General features: G+C 42.4%; 1 long non-coding RNA gene across 1 annotated transcript in view; it reads right to left on the bottom strand.

Moving 5' to 3' along the window:
• The window catches only part of LOC131380787 (uncharacterized), a 72387-nt gene extending 61931 nt beyond the window's left edge, over window positions 1–10456 (bottom strand). Inside the window, exon 1 of the long non-coding RNA XR_009208986.1 lies at window positions 10160–10456. This is a non-coding gene — a long non-coding RNA (uncharacterized LOC131380787). The remainder of the gene's footprint in view (window positions 1–10159) is intronic.
• Window positions 10457–20725: the final 10269 nt, after the last annotated feature.

Genomic DNA, 20725 nt, shown 5'->3' with positions numbered 1-20725 from the left:
GATCCATTTTGAGTTAAATTTGCTTTCATACAAGGTATGGATCCAAGTGCTGTTTTGTTTTTTGGAGTGGTTTTTTTTGGCATCTAGATATCTAATTCTTCCAGCACCATTTGATGAGAGGGCTTCCTTGTACCACTGAATTATCTTTACACCTTTGTCAAGACTCGATTGTTTATGTATACATTTGTGTATTTCTGGACTCTCTATTCTGTCCCATCAGTGATGAATATGTTGGTCTATTTTTTTTTTGCCAATGCCATACTATTTGGTTACTATAACTGTAAGAGTCTTGAACATGATTCTTCTTTATCAAAGTTGTTTTGGCCATTGTAGATACTTTGCATTTCATATGAATTTTAGAATCAGTTTGACAATTTCTACCAAAAATAAAGCCAACTGGGATTTTGATTGGGATTGCACAGATCAATTTGGGGAGAACTGACATCTTATCAAAATTGAGGCTTCTCACATATAAACATGACATATTTCTCCGTTTATTTAAGTCTTCTTTAATTTTTTCTTTAAATGTTTTGTACCTTTCATTGTACAGTTCTTTCACCTTTTTTGGTCAGATTTATCCCTAAGTATTGAATTTGTTGTAAAGGGTATTTTAAATTTCAATTTCCAATTGTTTGTTGCTAGTGTATAGAAATAAAATTGATTTTTGTATATTGATCTTGTGTCCTGCAACTTTGCTAGACTCATTAATTAGATATGGTAGTTTTATGTAGATTACATAGGATTTTCTACATAGATAATCATGCTGTCTGCAAATAAAGATAGTTTTACTTTCCAATCTGGATGCCTTTTGTTTCTTTGTCTTGCCTTATTTCACCAGCAAGGACCTCCAGCACATTGTTAAATAGAAGATGTGCTAGTATATCCTTGTCTTATTCTGATCTTAGGAGATAGTATCTAGTTTTTACCATTAAGTATATTGTTAACTGTGGGAATCCCTTTTAAGATTTGTTTAGTGTTCAGTCTAGGGATAATTATTCCCCACCAATGAGTGAGACCCGTCTGTAGCCTATTCAATGCCCTGAGATCCATGAGGTTTTCCAGTCTGGCAAATGGGAACAGACACTGTTCTTGGTCCTATGTAAATGCCAACACTGTTATTTCTAATCCTTTCTGATAATTCTTTCCCCGAACTTGGGTCATTTCCTCAAATGTGCAGGCTGATCCCTCCTGTCTTGAAAATCCAAGGATACTCTTTGGCCAATCTTTGGCTTTCTCCCTCTGTGCAACTCTCTTCTCTCCACTATTCCAATCTGGGTCCTCCAGACACCTTGGCCTCCCCAAACTTTCACTTCTGTCTCCTTAATTTAGGGAGTCTCCTCGAATCCTCCTCTTCAGGCTGCAGCGTGGAAAGTCTCTCAAAGCAGTATGCTGGAGCAAACCCAGGGCTCAGTTTGTTTCCTGTCTTTCAAGGTTAACTATCCTCTGTTTCCTGAGGTCCAAAGTTGGAAAACCATTGCATCATACATTGTATCTATTTTTTGGTTGTTTGAAGCAGGAGGAAAAAAAATCTCATCCCTGCTACTCCCTTCTCATGAGGAGCAGAAGTTTGTTCAATTGTTGAACTAGTATATTCCAAGTTTGTGTTGGGATTCCCATTGCTGCTTGCAAAAACATGCCAATTATTATAGTTACATAACCTGTCTGGCCTGGGAAAGATTGAGCCAGAGTCTTATCCTGCTCTAGATAAAATGCCAGAGAATGGCCAGAAGTGATGGTAATTCTTTTTAATTATTCCAAAATAAGGGGTTTGGACAGAAAGTATTTGGGTGGTATTGAGAGGTGGTAAAGCCCACAGAATCTGGAATTACAAAAGACTTGGGTTTGCATTCTAACCCAGTGACCTTCTAGTCATGTGTGACCTGGGAAAAAGTTACTTACATTCCCTGATCTTCAGTTTCCTTATCTATGAGATGGGAATTAATTATAACCGTACCTAACTGATAACGAGATTGTTTGAGGAGTCACTAGAATGAAAACTGTGAAGCTCAGTGCCTGGCAGGTAGTAAATTATATACTATTATATGAAAAATGATAGCTGTTATTATCATTAACATGCTATGTTATACTAATTCAATCCTTTTGACAATGATCTAACTTTGATTTTGCCTTGTCTGCATCTATAACCCTAATAAAGCTTAGATTTGTTATATATTTGAGTTGGATAGGCCTAATACCCTGTCCCCCAAAATTGTGTGAGCTGTGATGTCAGCCCCAAAATCAGTAAGAATCAACAGTGGCCTAATTTAGTTGATCAAAGCTGAGAACAAAGACTTGGGATCTGGTTCCCATGCAGATATTTGGGCCCTGAATTATTTAAATTATTTGATTGGACTGTTGTGCTGAAGATATCTATCACTGCGACTGCCCAACCACAGAGCATCCTAAAGGGAAATGCCCCACCTCCATGCCCTGGTTAAGATATGAGCCCAGTAACCCTTGACTCTGGCCCACTGCTGATTGGACCACACCTGATTAGATATGAGCCACCAGATCAGGTCTGATCCAGTCAGTGACATAGGCCTTGGCCTGGTAAAGAAGAGAGGAGTCTCTCTCTTCTGGAAATTTGGACTATGTATAGTATATCCAGAGAACTAAATATACCCGGAGACCAAAATAGTTATACTTTGGCACTGAAGTAGCAAAGTCATGAGGTTGACTTCTGGCTGGAGAGGCTCTGATAGACCAGAAGCAGGCAGAGGTTTGGAGGCAGCAGAACCATGGGTAAGCAATGAAAGGGTGCCCCCAAATCTCAGATTGAAAGGTAATCCCCAGTGTTGGAGGTGTGGCCTGGTGGGAGGTGAGTGGATCATGGGGGTGGACTTCTCATGAATGGTTTAACACCATCCCCTTGGTGCCTTCTTTGCGATAGTGAATGAGTTCTTGTGAGATCTGGTTGTTTAAAAGTGTGTGGCACCTCCCCTTGTTCTCTCACTCCTGCTCTCACCACGTGATACATCAGCTGCCCCTTCACCTTCTGCCATGATTGTAAGCTTTCTGAGGTCACCCAAAAGCTGAGCAGATGCCAGCCATGCTTCCTGTATGTACAGCCTGCAGAACTGTGAGCCAATTAAACCTCTTCTCTTTATAAGTTACTCAGATTCACGTATTCCTTTAGAGCAACCCAAGAATGGCCTAACACACCCAGTAAGTAGAGAGAGTAGAATGAACCCACAGAGGAAACATGGCAGGCTAGAGCCCAGCTAGTCCCCAAGCCTGCTGAATTCCCAACAGTTTCCATTTCATTTCTGGCTCCTGCTCACAGCTATCTCTTTTCAAAACAGCTTTTTCTGTTTTGAAATTAACAAGTAACACATTATCACTGGAAAAAAAAAAAATCAGAAGAACCCCAGAGAAGAATCTAAATGTAACACAAATTCTCATCTTCCCAGAACAGTGCATTTCCTTCCTGTCTTTTTTCCATGCAATCACAGATATAAATTTTTTTTCAGAAAATTTAGATCATATTATTTATTAGGTATTTTATTTGTTTACTGTAACTTAACAATGTATCATTTCCCACCACTTTAGGAGGCCAAGGTGGTAGGATTACTTGAAGTTGGGAGTTCAAGACCAGCCTGACCAACATGGTGAAACCTCACCTCCACTGAAAATACAAAAATTAGCTGGGCATGGTGGCAGGCACCTGTAATCCTAGCTACTCGCTGAGGCTGAGGCAGGAGAATCGCTTGAACCCAGGAGACGGAAGTTGCAGTGAGCCGAGATCGTGCCACTGCACTCCAGCCTGGGCAACAGGGCGAGACTCCACCTCAAAAAAAAAAAAAAAAAGTATAATTAACTGTTCCCCATCTCAATAAATATTCTCTTCTAATATTCTTTTAAATGATTTTCTAGTATTCCATCCTAAGGATATGTCATCATGAATTTATATAATTCCTTGTCATTGAACAATTAGGTTTTTCAATGATTTTTTTCTTTGCTTTTCTAAATAATGTTGCAATGAACACAGCTGCAGCTAAATCTTTGCACACATAAGTGATTATCCCCTTATCATAAATTATTAGTAGGCCAATTGTTGGGTCAATGGGCATGCACATCTCTTAAATCTCTTATACATATTGTTCAATTACGCTCCAAGAAAGCTGTAAAAATTTATATTCCTACCAGTAGCGTGTGAATGAATCTCACCCAAGGAGGTTTTTGATTGATTCTGCCAGACCTTAGAGACCACATTTCTACTGTCTGCTATATGTCTGGTATACTGTAGGCACTCAATACCTGTTTGTTGACCCAAACTGAAGTGGTTAGGTGTCCTCCTTCTATCTTAAGGAGTGACTAGAGAGTTTTCTTTCTCTTGGGCTAAGTTGAGGGACCTGTGCTCCTTGCAGCCACCACAGCACCTAACACTTTTCCCTGCATGCTCTTCTTTGGGAAAATCATTTCTTTTTTTTTCTTTTTTTTTTTGAGATGGAGTCTCACTCTGTTGCCCAGGCTGGAGTGCAGTGGCATGATCTCAGCTCACTGCAACCTCCGCCTCCTGGGTTCAAGCGATTCTCCTGCCTCAGCCTCCTGAGTAGCTGGTACTACAGGGGTGTGCCACCAGTCATGGCTAATTTTTGTATTTTCAGTAGAGACAGGTTTTCACCATGTTGGCCAGGCTGGTCTCAAACTCGTGACCTCAAATGATCCATCTGCCTTGGCCTCCCAAAGTGCTGGTATTACAGGCATGAGCCACCATGCCCAGCCTGGGAAAATAATTTCTAATTTCACCAGGGAATGCAGAACCCCTGGGCAGCAGATCCAAGCCAGAGATCCTCCCCTCTTTCAATCTGTGATCTCCCAAGAGTGGAGTCTGTTCTTTTCTCTCACTAAAACCAGTTACTGAGTAGAGAAAGACAGAAGAAAATGAGACAGATGGAGAGCTCATTAAAACAATCAGTTATTTCAGTGCATTTGGACATGACAAAAGTACACCAGGGTGTGCGGATTTTTAATAAGGCCGGTGCCGAGAGAGCAGCCGCAGGACCGACAGGCAAAGAATGAGACATTGCTTTCTAGAAGGCACCTACTGTGATAATGTTACCTGCCATTTATGCTGCGGCAGAAAATAGACACAGAATCAGAGAACATTAAATCTGAGATAATGGGTTTTTTAATTGTTTTCAAATTTTGGATGAGCATTTTAATTGAAGTGGTTTGGAGGTTAATACAACTTTTGTATTTGATTATCTGGCAAGAAGTGGGGGGGGCAGAATAAAAGAAAAGTGGGGGAAATTGAGGTAGTCTTTAAAAAAAGCCTCTCATAACATGTAGCATGATAAATTCCATTTCTGTACAATCGTTTTCATTATATGTGTCAGAGGCAAAATGATTTCTGTACATAATTAGTGCCAAGATCAGAGAAATGCTGACACCCTGAGGTTCTAAGTTAACCCTCTGCAGGCTGAGAGGGAGAGAAATTTTTTACTCTTTCAATACACTTTTATTAAGAGTTAGAAGGGATCTCATACTTTGGAGTTGCCCACACAATGCCAGGCACTTTTTATAATTCTTTTTCAATCTCACAACAACTCTATGAGAATTTTGTTTTTACTCTTGTTTCAAAGATGAGAGGACTAGGGCTCAGAAAGGGTAAATGACTTGCTCAAGGTCACACAGCTGGTTAGAAAAGGCTAAGTTTTGATCCAAACCTAATTGATTCTGAGGTCAGTGTAGCAGAATGAAATCTTACATACCTGGGTTCAAATCCCCACACTTACAATTTAGGAGCTCTGTGAGGCTGGGTGCAGTCACTCACGCCTGCAATCCTAGCACTTTCGGAGGCTGAGGCCTAAGGAACGCTGGAGCACAAGAGTTCAAGACCAGCCTGAGAAACATAGGAAGACCCTGTTGCTACAAAAAAAAAAAAAAAAAAAATTTTAAATTAGCCAGGCATAGTGGTGCATGCCTGTAGTCCCAGCTACTTGGGAGGCCAAGGAGGGAAGATCACATAAGCCCAGGAGATCTAGGCTCTGTTAGCCAAGATCGTGCCACTGCACTCCAGCCTGGGCAACAGAGCAAGATCCTGTCTTAAAGAAGAAAAAATGAGCTCGTGATTTTGGGCTTATTATTCAATGTCTTTGAGCCTCAATTTTATCTTCTGTAAAATGGTAATAAAAATCTTAAAAGAATAGATAGACAATAATAGCATAGTTGTCTATTCATCGTTGTTTTTTTTTCTTTTGAGAATTTACTAAGGTAATTATGAAACACTTACTGTGGTTCCTAGGATAGGGCAAGTACTCAATAAACATTAACTGTTAGTATTAACGGCAATGTGCCCCCTGTATAAAGCTTCTTACTGTTTCCAAGGTCCTATGGGGAAAAGATTTCCGAGGCATGATCCTCACCTTCAATAGAGCTTACAGTCTCTTGAGATAATGGACCAAGATCTCCGAATTTCCAGGCAATCTAATAAGTGGACAAAAGGCTGGTGACCAAATATTCCTCCCCACTTTCCCAGGATTTCAAATATTATTTCAAATAATATTTTCAAATATTATCAAGGATCACTTGATGCCAGGAGTTCAAGACCAGCCTGGCCAACATGGTGAAACCCCAGCTCTACCCAAAATACAAACATTAGCTGGGCGTGGTGGCACCCAACTGTAATCCCAGCTACTTGGGAGGCTGAGGCAGGAGAATCACTTGAGCCTGGGAGGCGGAGGTTGCAGTGAGCTGAGATCGCACCACTGCACTCCAGCCTGGGTGACAGAGTGCGGGTCTGTCTCAAAAATAATAAAAATATAAAATGAAGAAATAAACCTCTCTCTGATCCTCTCTCATTCCTTGCACTTTATTCCCAACCCCGCTGACTCCCCACTTTGGCTTTCCCTGGGTCTCCTATCCTCACTCATCAGCTCCTACCGGCTCCTTGATTTTCTTCCCTTCCTGCTGCTCAGGGAAACAATCTAACTCAGCAGGCCCCTGGGACCCCAGCCTGCATCTCCACTGGGTCTCCCTGACTCCCTGGAAAAGCAAATCATCATGAATCACTTCCTCTCCGGACCAAAGACCAAAAGCATCCTTGACAACGTGAGCTGGTTCTGGCTCCTGACAGACCTTTTCAGATGGGACAAGCTTCAAATCAATTCCTATTTCTTCCAGGTGAGAGAGATGGCTGTTTGGTGACCCAGGAGGCCCCCATGAGTCTCCTCCAAGAAATCACTTTGACCTCTACTTTTCTGCTTAGATGAGCTGCCAGCTTCTCTGCAAACTCGGATCTTTCTCCAAATAATTCGCAGAAATGATTTTCCCCAAAGGCAAAGACAGGCCCATCCCCTTGTGCTGCCATCCTGCAGCAGAGCGGCATTCAGTAATTAAAGTAAAAATAATAAAGGAATAAGGCCAATAATAATAGCTAACCCTTATAAGCACATACTAGGTGCCAGACTCCAGACATATAGTAGCTTATTTGGCTCGCACCACAAACTTTTGCAGTACATAATATTCCCCACTTTGTCGATGAAGAAAATGAGACACAGAAAATTGGAGTAACTTGCCTGAGGGCACACAGCTAGTGAGTGAAAGAAGCTAAGATTTCTACTCAGGCAGTCTGCCTTCAATTACCTCGAGCTGATTCTATGGCCAGGCACTGTGCTGGGTGCTGGGAATATAGGAAGGGACAGCAGAAGACACAGCCCCTGCCCTCAAAGACCTTATGGTCTATGGTAGATCGGGGAGAGAGGCATTCATTAAATGCACAAACAAATCTATAGCTACAGGTCGCGAGGAGGCCAGGAAGGGAAGAGGGTATGAGATTATCCTCGGGCTTCCACTTAGAATAAGAGGAGTTTATTTGGAATTTATCTTCAAGAGAACCCAGTGGTAGCTTTTAGACCCTAGAAGCCTAGGCTTAGATAAGCCCAATGGCTACTGTTTCTTGAATATCCACCAGGTACTAAATGGCATGATTTATGCCCAAACTTCTTTCCATCACTACGAAACAGTAATCATTCTTTGTCCCTTCTCACAGATGGAAAAAACTGAGATTCAGAAAGATTGAGGGACTTACTCAAGGTCTTCTGCCTGAGACAGAGAGAGCCAGGACTGAATCCAGTTAAGTCCAATTCTTTCTACCATATTCGAGATCAGATTTCTCATCCTCAACATTTACTGGCATTGTAGGCCAGATAACTCTTTGTAGCGAGTGGTGGGACTGTCCTGGACACTGCAGGATGCTGAGAAGCATCCCTGACTGATATGGTTTGGCTGTGCCCCCCCGCCCCTCCCCCGCAAATCTCATCTTGAATTGTGGCTCCCATAATTTCCACGTGTTGTGGGAGGGACCCAGTGGGAGGTAACTGAATCATAGGGACGGCCTGTCTTTCCTCTGCTGTTCTTGTGACAGTGAATAAGTCTCACAAGATGTGATGGTTTTACAAAGGGCAGTTCCCCTGCCCATGCTCTCTTGTCTGCCACCATGTAAGATGTGTCTTGCTTCCCCTTCGCCTTCTACCATGATTGTGAGGCCTCCCCAGCCATGTGAAACTGTGAGTTAATTAAACGTATTCCCTTTATAAATTACCCCGTCCCAGGTATGTCTTTATTAACAGTGTGAGAACAGACTAATTCACTGACCTCCTCCCACTAAATGCCAGCAGCACCTACTCCTCTTGTGACAACCAAACATGTCTCCAGACATTGCCCAGTGTCCCCTTAGGGATAAAAGGAAATCACTCCTATTTGAAAACCACTGTTGCAGATGCCAGCTCGCCTCCAGACTGTTTCTTATCTATCTTTGTGTACCTGGTACCCAGCACTGTAGCTCAACTAATGTTTATTTAATAATAGAATGGAAGAAAGGAGGAAAGAAAAGAAAAGATACAGGAAAAGAAAGAAAAGGAGGGAGAAGGGGAGGGAAGAAGGCCTAAGTTCACCCAGTATGTATATTATGGAAAGCTTATAGATAAATCAACCTAAATGGATTTTGTAACCCAAATTCTATTTGAACTACCTGGAGTGGAAACCAGGGCTTTAGGGAATCGTGTGATAAATTCGTACATTAAATGAGCAGTCTTTCTGATATGAACACATACATCTGCACGTCTGCATGCACACACGCAAATGAAAACGCCCTGTGGGGCCAGGTGCCGTGGCTCATGCCTGTCATCCCAGCACTTTGGGAGGCCGAGGTAGGTAGATCACTTGAGACCAGGAGTTCAAGACCAGCCTGGCCAACATGGTGAAACCTCATCTATACTAAAAATACTAAAATTAGCCAGGCGTGGTGGTGCTCACCTGTAATTCCAGCTACTCAGGAGGCTAAGGCAGAATCACTTGAGCACAGGAAGCAGAGGTTACAGTGAGCCAAGATGGAGCCACTGCACTCCAGCCTGGGCAACAGAGCAAGACTCTGTGGCAAAAACAAACAAACAAACAAACAAAAGAACGAAAACAAAAATGCCTTGTGGGTTTGGCATTTCCACATTAAATTTACATTGAGACCACTCCCCAAAGTGGGGTGAACCAAGCCATCGTTGTTCCCTCCCAGCAGGGAATTCAATTACCCATTTGAAACAACACCCCAGAGGTCCTTCCAATCTTCTTCATGAAACAATATTTATCAGCAATTGTTATTATTACCAAGAGGACCCCCACTGGCCTGGGATCTGCTCCTCCACCACCCAAGAGTTCTCCCATTTCCAGCTCTTCTGGGTGTGGCCAATAATACCACAATCTCTTCAGCTCAGAATTTCCCCCGGACTGGAAGACGGCTTTCCTGTGTGTACATTTCAATCAACAGAAGCACCGGCGTTTCCAAAGCAGATGTTTCCTGTCGCTACTTACTGTGTCCTGAGCAGGTGGCCCTGTTAAAGCTATATTGTTGGACAAGCCTTTCAATCAAGGCTTTCATTCCTGGATATGAGTGACGGGCAACAGGAAAGGGAGTTCTGCTGTCAAATTCAGGCAGCAGAGAATGGTGCAAACTACTGTCTTCCCCATGCTTCCACATGCGACCAAGGTGCGTTCTTCTTGCATGGGGCACCTGGTTAGCTTAGCAGCATGGCAGGTGAGAATCACAGACATGGACTGAAATCCCACCTGCAACATTTGCCAGTTGAGTGATTTTTGGAGGAGCGACTGTAGTTTTCTGAGTCAGTATCCTCATTCATAAAATAGAGATACTCATATTACCTACCTCATGGGGTGGCTGGGAAAAATAATTAAATCACCCGAAGCACATAAAATCCTTTTAGCACAAGGCTTCACACCCGGTAAGTTCTCAATAAATGATCGCTCTTGTTTTGACAACAATCTCACATCAAGGGCACAATCTGGTTGCCCCAGGAGATCCAGACTTGAAATGAATAAAATCCTCACAAAGCTTCAGTCTAGCTGGGGAGCTAGACCTCAGCACAGGCGATACTGTCCTGACACTGTCTCTCCCCAGCTGTGCAACTTGGGACGTGGAATCTCACCTCTCAGAGGCTCTCATCACCTTGGAAACAGTGAGGGCAATTCCTGGCTTAAATGGTTGAAAGAACTTTGGTATATGGCCAATAGCTCAGAGGAACTCAGGACATGGTGGTAGCTAGAGGTACTGTTGGCCAGTTCCAGGCATCATAGTAGGAGATGATTCTTATTAAAGTGAATTGGAATCTTGGGGAAAGCAGCATGACTGGGGAGGTCATCGTCATGGTGATTTGATTTATGATGTGAGGAATGGACTTGCCTACTTTAAATCTCCACTTGACTTGGAAGGGTGTGGATCTGTGAAAAAATAACTGAGACTTGCTTCTGTCAAGCTACTTCCTGTGACAACATTAGAGGGAATTTCTTTCTTTCTTTCTTTCTTTTTTTTTTTTGAGACAGGTTTTCACTCCCACAGCCCACGCAGGCTGCAATGGGCGCAATCTCAGCTCACTGCAACCTCTGCCTCCCAAACTCAAGTGATTCTCCCATGTCAGCCTTCCCAGTAGCTGGGACTACAGGCACACACCACTGCACCTGGCTAATTTTTGTAGAGACAGGATTTTGTCATGTTGGCCAGGGTGGTCCTGAACTCTTGAGCTCAAGGGATCCACCCACCTTGGCCTCCTAAAGTGCTGGGATTACAGGTGTGAGCCACAATGCCCGGAATTGGAGGGAATTTCTATGCATGAAGGACAATGTCAACAAGTCTCACTTCCTCTATTATCTGGAGTTTGGGCTCTTGTGTCTTCAGTAGGCGTGGACAGGAATTTCCTGGCTCAGAATGATACCAGGGGTTTTCCAGTGCTTTTCTAAGAACAGAGATGGTAGATAAGTATGAGGATGGTGGGAAAATCCTTCAGTTTTCTAAGGAAGGCTCATGTTTATGGTAGAAGATTTGAGACAAAAAATTTATATTTTCATCCCACCAGTCATAATTCTTGTGACTTTGACATGTCTCTTAACCTTTCTGAACCACCGTGTGATGGAATATTGGGTTGCTCCCCCAGATCATTTCCCTCCTTCCTACCATGCACTTACGTTTTCTGTAGGTAACTACATTAATTAAGGATTTGATATAGGTTCCGTAGGTAACTACTCACCATCTTCAGCTCTGCTGTTTTCACTGAGATTGATCTCACCCCCAGCTCTAGAGCAGGTCCAGATTGGCTTAAGCCAATAAGTGCCTACTATCCCTTGTTCACTGTAGTTTGGCTGAAGGATGGGCCTCTGACCTAGTTCACACTCATGTGACATGTGAAAAGGTTTTCTGAACTTTCTGGGACAGACAAGTGCTCCATCTTCCAAAAGACCTACCAGAAGCATCTGTCTGCTTTTTGCGCAGTGTGATGTGAGGCTATGAGATTAAGAGGCCAGAAATATTGTACTATGGAAGAGTCAACCTGAAGAGGAAGCCAACAGGGCAGCTGAAAGAATCATCCAGGAACAAAGCCAGAGCCTTAATGGTAGCATGAACCCCTGGATCAAACCATTCCTGAATCAGAATATTACAGGGCAATTCAGTTATGTGAGCCAACAATCTTCTCATTGGCCCCTCTCCCCATTTCTTTTTTCCTTACTATTTTAGGTTGGATTTTTCTGTTGGTTGCAACCAAAATATTCCTAACTAGTACACTGTTTTCTCTGCCCTCTCCAAACTTCTGGAAGAATAAAATAAGATAAAAAGGTACGGGAAAATAATACTGTTTTGCCTTGGGCAGGCCTATGCAAACCTACCCCCAAAGCCTGAGGAAGCTGAGAAGCTGAAGAAAGAGGCTGAAAAATCCAGTTTCTTAGGAAGAAATATTTAATAGGGGCTTAGGAACAGAAACCATGCCTGTGTCTTGAGTGGTGGCAAGACAAGATGGTGGATCCCTGCAGCACTAATAGCCTCCAGACCCAGAGATTATATAGTCTAGGGGAGAGGCACACATGCTTCACAGAGAATAGGTAGGAAATTGCCCTGAGGGCAGGATTTGCAGGAAGTACAGTCCTCTTACACAACCAACAACAGATAAACTGGAAATCTCAGAGGCCTTCCCAGAACGGGTTAATCAGAAGCTAACATGGCAGATTAGCATCCAAGATGGAGTTGATTCGACCTTCACAGATATATAAACTGTAAATCACAGTACCAATTAGATGTGAGGATTATCAGAACCATTATTATCACCACCTCAAAGACTTCCTAGCTCAGAATAATCCAGTTTACAGATATGTAGTATTTCCTTCCATTCCTCTGAAATGTATCAGTTTCATTATGTTGAAACTATTAGATCATGCATTGATAATGGTGCTTAATGAAGCTAACAGTATTATTCTCCTGTAAACAGAAATGTATATAATTAATAACTCTCTTAAGGCTTTTGGTATTCACTGGTACTAATTACATTCCAGTCCTCATCAGTGAGAGTCCAATCAGAGTAGACTGAGTGAAAACAGACACTCAGTCCTCAAGGAGAGAAATACGAGGTCTCAGCATCTGCCTTGACGGTCAGTTGGCCGCACTTTTGTGGAGAAGAGAGCACTAGTCTGTGTTCCAGCTCTGCCACTGAGTCTCTTTGTGACCTTGGACATGTCACTTAACTGCTGTGTGCCTCAGTTTCCCCATCTATAAAATGAGGAGGATAGACTTGCCAGATTCTTAATTTTTGTTGAATGCCTGTGAGAATCTGCTGAAAACTCTGCATCTTCTCCAGAGAAGTCCATTTCTCTATATAATCTATGTCTATAGATATAGATATGTATCTTTGGGATGGAGTCTCGCTCTGTGGACCAGGCTAGAGTGCAGTGGCACAATCTCAGCTCACTGCAATCTCCACCTCCCGGATTCAAGCGATTCTCCTGCCTCAGCTTCCTGAGGACCTGGGATTACAGGCACCCACCACCACTCCCATCTAATTTTTGTATTTTTAGTAGAGACGGGATTTCGCCATGTTGGCCAGGCTGGTCTCGAACTCCTGACTTCAAGTGATCCTCCCACCTCAGCCTCTGAAAGTGCTAGGCTTACAGGTGTGAGCCACTGTGCACAGCCTTCTGTATTTTATATATTGAATAATTTATATACAATCACAAGAGGCCCATGGAAAACTCCATTTGCTTTTTTTTTAATCAAGCCAAACCAACAAGTAAGAAATTCAAAATTAAATGACCTTTAGGGGTCCTGTAAGCTCTACATTTTCAGTGCCCATAATTCCATGATTCCCCTAGAAGTAGCAGTCATAATTGAGTTCTAGAATGTCTTTTTAACTAAAAGGTAGAAATTCTTTGAGCATGGGCATTGGTGGGGAGGGGCTTGAAAGCCGAGGGATGGTAAGGAGGTTGTTACAATCACCCCAGCAAAAGACGATGTGGCTCAGACAAGGATAAAAGAAGGAGATGTACTGAAGAGATAGCCAGGATGCAGAACTTTGTATAAGAGTAGATTTAGGGGAGGATTCCCAGAATCCTATCACTTAGGATTTGTTTCAGCTGTGAGGAACAAGAAATCCAATTATGATGACTTAAATAGCAAGAAGAATTTGTTTTTCCTCAGGTGAAAGTCATCTGATGGTAGATAGTCCAAGCCTGTTTAGAAGCTGTTCAATACTTGGTTCTATCTATTAACTACTCTGCCTCATTTGTTCTATCCTCAGGGTCCAAGGTGGCTGCAGGAGTTCCAGCCATCACACCTGTGTTTCAGGGTATAAGAAAGAGAATAAGTGGAAGTTCAAAATGGAGCTCCTTTAAAGAGCTCTCCTGGAAGCAAAGCTTCCACTTACATCTCATCAGCTAGAACTCAGTCACTTCCAGCTGTGGGACAGTCTGGGAAATGTAGAAACGTAGTGTTTTGCTAGGCATATTACCCAAGATTCTATTACTAAGGAGAAGGAAGAGGCAACTAGCGGTTTCTGCTACAGTTTCCATTTAAAAGAAATACAGTGTGGAGGGGACAGTGGAGGAGAGTCAGGTTTGGGGAGGAAGATCAAGAGTTCAGTTTGATACATGCTGGGTTTGAGTGCTTGGGAAAAAATCGTGAGAGTTGTCCTATAGACAGTTGAATATACATGTATGAAACTTAGAATAACGGTGTGAGCCAGAGCTAAAGATGTGAGAGCCACCAAGATACAAAGGACACATGGAACCCTGGAACTTTTCTCCACAAGAATGATCTGAAAACACAAACCTGACGATCTCAAGCCTCTTTGTCATTTTTAAAATAGTTCAAGGTCTTCTTACAGCTCTCAAGATAAAGATGAAAATCCCTAATGTGAACTACACTGATTTTCATTATTTTGACCCCAGATTACCCGTTTCATCTAAACTCACTATTATCTTTGCCATCTCACTTCAAGGCCTTTGCAGGTGCTGGCCAATCTCCCCTCTCCATCTCCACCTCCAGCTCTGCATTCTGCAATATGATCTCTGTTGGCCTTTAAAAGCTTTAGAATGTTGGAAAATTGGAATCTTCACCCCAGTTTTATAGATGGGCATGACATCAGCTCAAACAGTAAAGGCACTTCTCTAAGGTTACACAACTACAGTAAGAGGCAGAGTAGAAATCAAAGCCAACGTCTTCTAGCAGCTGGTACCTTCTCTCCACTCAGCACAGCAGGCTGCTACTTTTGGGTGGCTCTCCATGCCCTCACAAGAAAGGATAGACAAGAAGAAAGAGGGAACAAAAAAAAACCCAGACGCTCAGAGCTGACTCCATGGAAGGGCTTATTCAATCAGTCTAGACAAAAGCCTGCACCATTACTCCTTTCTTCCCTCCCTCCCACCTTTTCTCCCCACTTCCCAGAGGAACTTGATTAATCCATTAGGTTTAACCTCCATTTAACTTCCTGATTAGTTACATTTATAAACTCCATTTGTTTTTGCTTTCTCATCAAGCCAAACCAACACCCCCAGAAAAAAAAAAAAAGGCCAATTTTCAGTGACACTGATTTACTGCAATTTCTGAAAATCAGACCGAACTGAGGAGAAACATGACTAGAATTTCAACTCCCCCTTTTCACATTGCAGGTATCTTTGCGAATGGAAGAGAAGCTTTAACAGAGAGAGAGAAAACTCAGTGATGGCAAGATCTCAAATCTGGCCAAAGTTGCAAAATACCAAGTCTGTTAATGAAGCAGATTAATAAATTCTGTAATTTCCATCTCCTAGTTGAGTAACAAAGCTACAAAGTACAACAAAAAAGTAAAAGCTGAAGCTAAGGGATTATATGTTTTTATCAGCAAAGTGAAATATTCAAGATATTTCCTTGCTTCCATTTTCTCCCTGTAGTCTGTGATGTAGGATATTTAAACTTTTAAATAATTTTATTTTAACAAGACTAATACATGTACATAGTGAGAAGCTATGTACATGTATTTTTTTTTTCTGGGGGTGTTGGTTTGGCTTGATGAGAAAGCAAAAACAAATGGAGTTTATAAATGTAACTAATCAGGAAATTAAAGAGAGGTGAAACCTAATGGATTAATCAAGTTTCTCTGGGAAGTGGGGAGAAAAGGTGGGAGGGAGGGAAGAAGGGAGTAATGGGGCAAGCTTTTGTCTAGACTGATTGCAATTTTGTTATAAAACTTGTAACAGGCTGGGTGCAGTGGCTCACACCTGTAATCCCAGCACTTTCGGAGGCCGAGGTGGGCAGATCATGAGGTCAAGAGATCGAGACTATCCTGGCCAACATGGTGAAACTCCGTCTCTACTGAAAATACAAAAATTAGCTGGATGTGGTGGTGCACGCCTGTAGTCCCAGCTACTCAGGAGGCTGAGGCAGGAGAATCCCTTGAACCTGGGAGGCGGAGGTTGCAGTGAGCTGAGATTGCACCACTGCACTCCAGCCTGGTGACCAAGCATGACTCCGTCTCAAAGAAAAAAAAAAAAAGTATAACGAAATTTCAGCAATCTCATGTATGTCCCTATGCAACATCAGCCCCTAATCTTGCTCCACAGAGGCAACCACATTCACTATTTTAGGCTGCCTTTTCTGGTATTCATTTCCACATTTTAAGTAACACACTGATACTACTATTTATTGAGTTATCAACTGTAAGCATCATCTATTATATTTTCTATTTTTCTATGGAAGAAAATTTTTAATTATTTTACATCATGATCCCTCAGTCACATAATCTATCTCTGTCTCTCTTTCTCTCCCCCACCCCCAATTCTTCCTCATAATATCTCAATTTTTGTTTAAACTAGTATATAGTGTTATTATTACAATCATGTAAATAATGTTAATTCCTTAGGTAAGTATTGTACTATGATTACATGTCTTTTCTTGTCTTTTGTTTGTTTTTTTCTAGAGATAATAATTGCCTCAAAACCACAAGATACCATCTCATGCCAGTCTAGCATTAAAAACTAAAAAAATAACAGATGTTGATGACATTGCAGAGAAAAGAGAAGGCTTATTGGAGAGTTCTCAAAGAACTAAAAACAGAATTACCATTCAACCCAGCAATCCCATTACTGAGTATACACCCAAAGGAAAATAAACTATTCTACCGAAAAGACACCTGTACCCATATGTTTATCATGGCACTGTTCACAACAGCAAAGACATGAAATTAATCCAGGTGCCCATCAATGATAGATTGAATAAAGAAAATGTGGCACATATACACCATGGAATACTATGCAGCCATAAAATAAGAATGAAATCATGTCATTTGCAGGAACATGGGTACAGCTGGAGGCCATTGTCCTAAGCAAATTCACAGAAGAACAGAAAACCAAATGCCACATGTTCTCACTTAAAAATGGGAGCTACACATTGGGTACACACAGACACAAAGATGGGAACAATAAACCCTGGGGATGCCAAAAGTGGGGAGGCAGAGAGGGAGGCAAGGGTCAAAAAAACTACCTATTTGGCACTGTGTTCACTATGTGGATGCTGGGATCATTAGAAGCCCAAACTTTAGCATCGCACGATATACTCATGTAACAAACCTGCACATGTACTCCCTGAATCTAAAACAATAATAATAATTTCCTCTTGCTTTTATTTACTATGTGCTTATTATTAGTTACTCCTAAAATCTATAACGCAAAAATCTTAATACTATTTTTCTACCTGCTCAAAGCATCATAAAATCTACCAACTCCTACTTTCCTCTCTCCCTTCTTGCCATCCTTCCTTCCTTTCTCTTCACCCTGCCCCATCCTCTTCTCTCTTCCTCCCTTTCTCACATCCTCCCTACCTCTTTGTCTTTCTTTCCTCATTCTTCTTCTTTCCTTTTCTTTTTTCCTTTCTCCTCCTCTTCCTCCTTCTCCTCAATGTCCCCTGTTCCTCTTGCTCTCCTTCTCTTTTCCTGGACTCTCCATTCTCCTGCTTCAAAATGAACTGGTTTCATTTAAGGCCTGAAGCATGACTACTGTCTTGGGATTTTCCTTTGTAATTGTCCTGAGGCTTTCACTTCTCTGCTGGATCTCCTATCCAAATATCCTGTCACTTTTTTGGATTTCCCACTTGTTTTCCTGGAACACTTCCTTTAGCAACGTTTTGAGAAAGGTACTTAGGAAATATTGGATACTTTGCAGATCTGAAAATATCCTTCTTCCATCCTTGAACTCAACAGACAGTTTCCCTAGATATATAATTGAACATTGAAAATAATATTTACTATGAATCCTGAAAGCATTGATGCATTTACTTCAGTCTTTGAGTACTACTGTTGGTTGACTGATGCCAGTAAAATTTTTATTCTCACATACCAAGGTGATATGGTTTGGCTCTGTGTCCCCACCCAAGTCTCATGTTGAATTATAATCGCCAATGTTGGGGGCAGGACCTGATGGGAAGTGATCATGGGAGCAGATTTCACCCTTGCTGTTCTCATGATAGTTCTCATGAGATCTGGTTTTGAAAGTGTGTAGCTCTTCCCCCCTTCACTTCCTCTCTCTCCTTCTGGCCATGTGCTTGCTGCTTCTAATAGCATATGCTCATATGTGTTCACAAAGAGATGGTCTGAAATTGGAACTTATATTTAAATGGGAAGAAGAACATAAAAGTTTGGCAAATTTGCAGCCTGACCATGTGGTAGAAAAGAAAAAACCATTTTCTGGGGAGGAGTTCAAGGCTGCATAAATTTGCATAAGTAAAGAGAAGCCAAATGATAATAATCAAGACAATGGGGAAAATGCCAACAAGGCCTTTCAGAGACCTTCATGGCAGCCCCTCCCATCACAGGCCAGGAGGCCTAGGAGGGAAAAATAGTTTCGTGGGCTGGGCTCAGGGCCCCTCTGCTCTGTGCCGCCTCAGGTCAGGATGCTCTGCATCCCAGCTGCTCCAGCTCCAGCTGTGGCTAAAAGGAGTCAAGGTACAGCTCAGGCCCTTGCTTCAGAGGGTGCAAGCCCCAAGCCTTGGCAGCTTCCATGTGGTGTTGGGCCTGCAGGTGCACAGAAGGCAAGAGTTGAGGCTTGGGAGAGTCTGCCTAGATTTCAGAGGATGTATAGAAATGCCTGGATGTTCAGGCAGAAGTCTGCTGCAGGGGCAGAGTCTTCATGGAGAACATCTACTAGGGCAGTGCAGTGGGGAAATGTGGGGTTGGAGCACCTACACAGAGTCCTTACTGGGGCACTGTCTAGTGGAGCTGTGGAAAGAGGGTCACCATCCTTCAGATCCCGGAATGATAGATTCACCAACAGCTTGCACTGTGCGCCTGTTAAAGCCTCAGGTACTCAATGCCAGCCCATGAAAGCAGCCATGGGGATTGCACCCTGCAGAGCCACAGGGCAGATCTGCCCAGGGACTTGGGAGTCCACCCCTTGCATCAGCATGCCCTGGATGTGAGACACGAAGTCAAAGGAGATGATTTCAGAGCTTTGAGGCTTAATGACAGCCCTGCTGGGTTTTGGACTTGCATGGGGCCTGTAGCTGCTTGGTTTTGGCCAACTATTCCCTTTGGAACAGGAGTATTCACTCAATCCCTGTACCCCTGTTGTATATTGGAAGTAACTAACTTGTTTTTGATTTTATAGGCTCATAGGTGGAAGGGACTTGCCTTATCTCAGATGAGACTTTGGACTTTGACATTTGACCTAAGGCCGAAATGAGTTAAGACTTTGGGGGACTGTTGGGAAAGCATGATTGTGTTTTAAAATATGAGAAAGGCAGGAGATTGATTTGGGAGGGGCCAGGAGTGGAATGATATGATTTGGCTCTGTGTTCCCACCCAAATCTCATGTTGAATTGTAATCCCTAATGTTGGGGGAAGGACCTGGTGGGAGGTGACTGGATCATGTGGGCAGATTTCCCCCTTGCTGTTCTCACAATAGCGAATGAGTTCTCATGAGATCTGGTTGTTTTGAAAGTGTGTAGCACTTCCCCCCTTCACGTTCTCTCTCTCCTGCTGGCCATGTGAATATGTGCTTGCTTCCCATTTGCCCTTTTGTCATGATTGTAAGTTCCTGAGGCCTCTCCAATCATGCTTCCTGTACAGCCTGTGGAACTATGAGTCAGTTAAATCTCTTTTCTTTACAAATTACCCAGTCTAAAGTAGTTCTTTATAGCAGTGTGAGAATAGACTAACACACAATGTATGTGACCTATGCTATTTTAAAATTTCATTTCTGGTCACCTTTTTTTGTTTCTTTTTGAGACAGGGTCTCATTCTGTCACCCAGGCTGAAGTGCAGTGACATGATAGTGGCTCACTACAGCCTCAACTTCCTGGGCTCAAGCGATCCTCTGCCTCAGCCTCCTGAGTAACTGGGACTACAGGTGCATGCCACCACAACTGGCTAATTTTTAATTTTTTATAGAGATGGGGGTCTCACTATGCTTCCCAGGCTGGTCCCATACTCCTGGCCTCATGCAATCCTCTTGCTTCAGCCTCCCAAAGTGCTGACATTATAGGCATGTGCCACCATGCCTGGCCTCTAGTCACTTTTAAGATTTTCCTTTTATCCCCTCTGTTTTAAAAATATCATAATGATGTGGCTTTGTGCAGATATTTTTTCCCCTTTAGGATGCAGATTATTCAGTAGACCCTCCTAATCTGTAGTCTCATATGCTGTAGTTCTTGGATATTCTCTTGTACTTTGATTATCTCATTCTCTCCACTTCATTTTTCTGTTTTCTAACTCTATGACTCACTTACTCCTGTTTTGAATCTCAGACTAAGTCTCTAATTTTCTTACTTCTTCCCTTTTATTTTCCAGCTCTTCATTTTTTGTTCTACTTTATGGGAGATTTCTTCAACTTTACAACTTTTCTATTGATTTTTTTAGCAGTATAATTCATTTTATTCTACTTTTAATCATTGTAGGTTGTAAACATCATATAGAAAAGTGCACAGAACAAA

Source organism: Hylobates moloch, unplaced genomic scaffold (assembly GCF_009828535.3).
Source record: "Hylobates moloch isolate HMO894 unplaced genomic scaffold, HMol_V3 SCAFFOLD_12, whole genome shotgun sequence".
Classification (NCBI taxonomy): Eukaryota; Metazoa; Chordata; class Mammalia; order Primates; family Hylobatidae; genus Hylobates; species Hylobates moloch.
The sequence above is the reverse complement of the archived record's forward strand: the minus strand, read 5'-3'. Positions and strand labels throughout refer to the sequence as shown.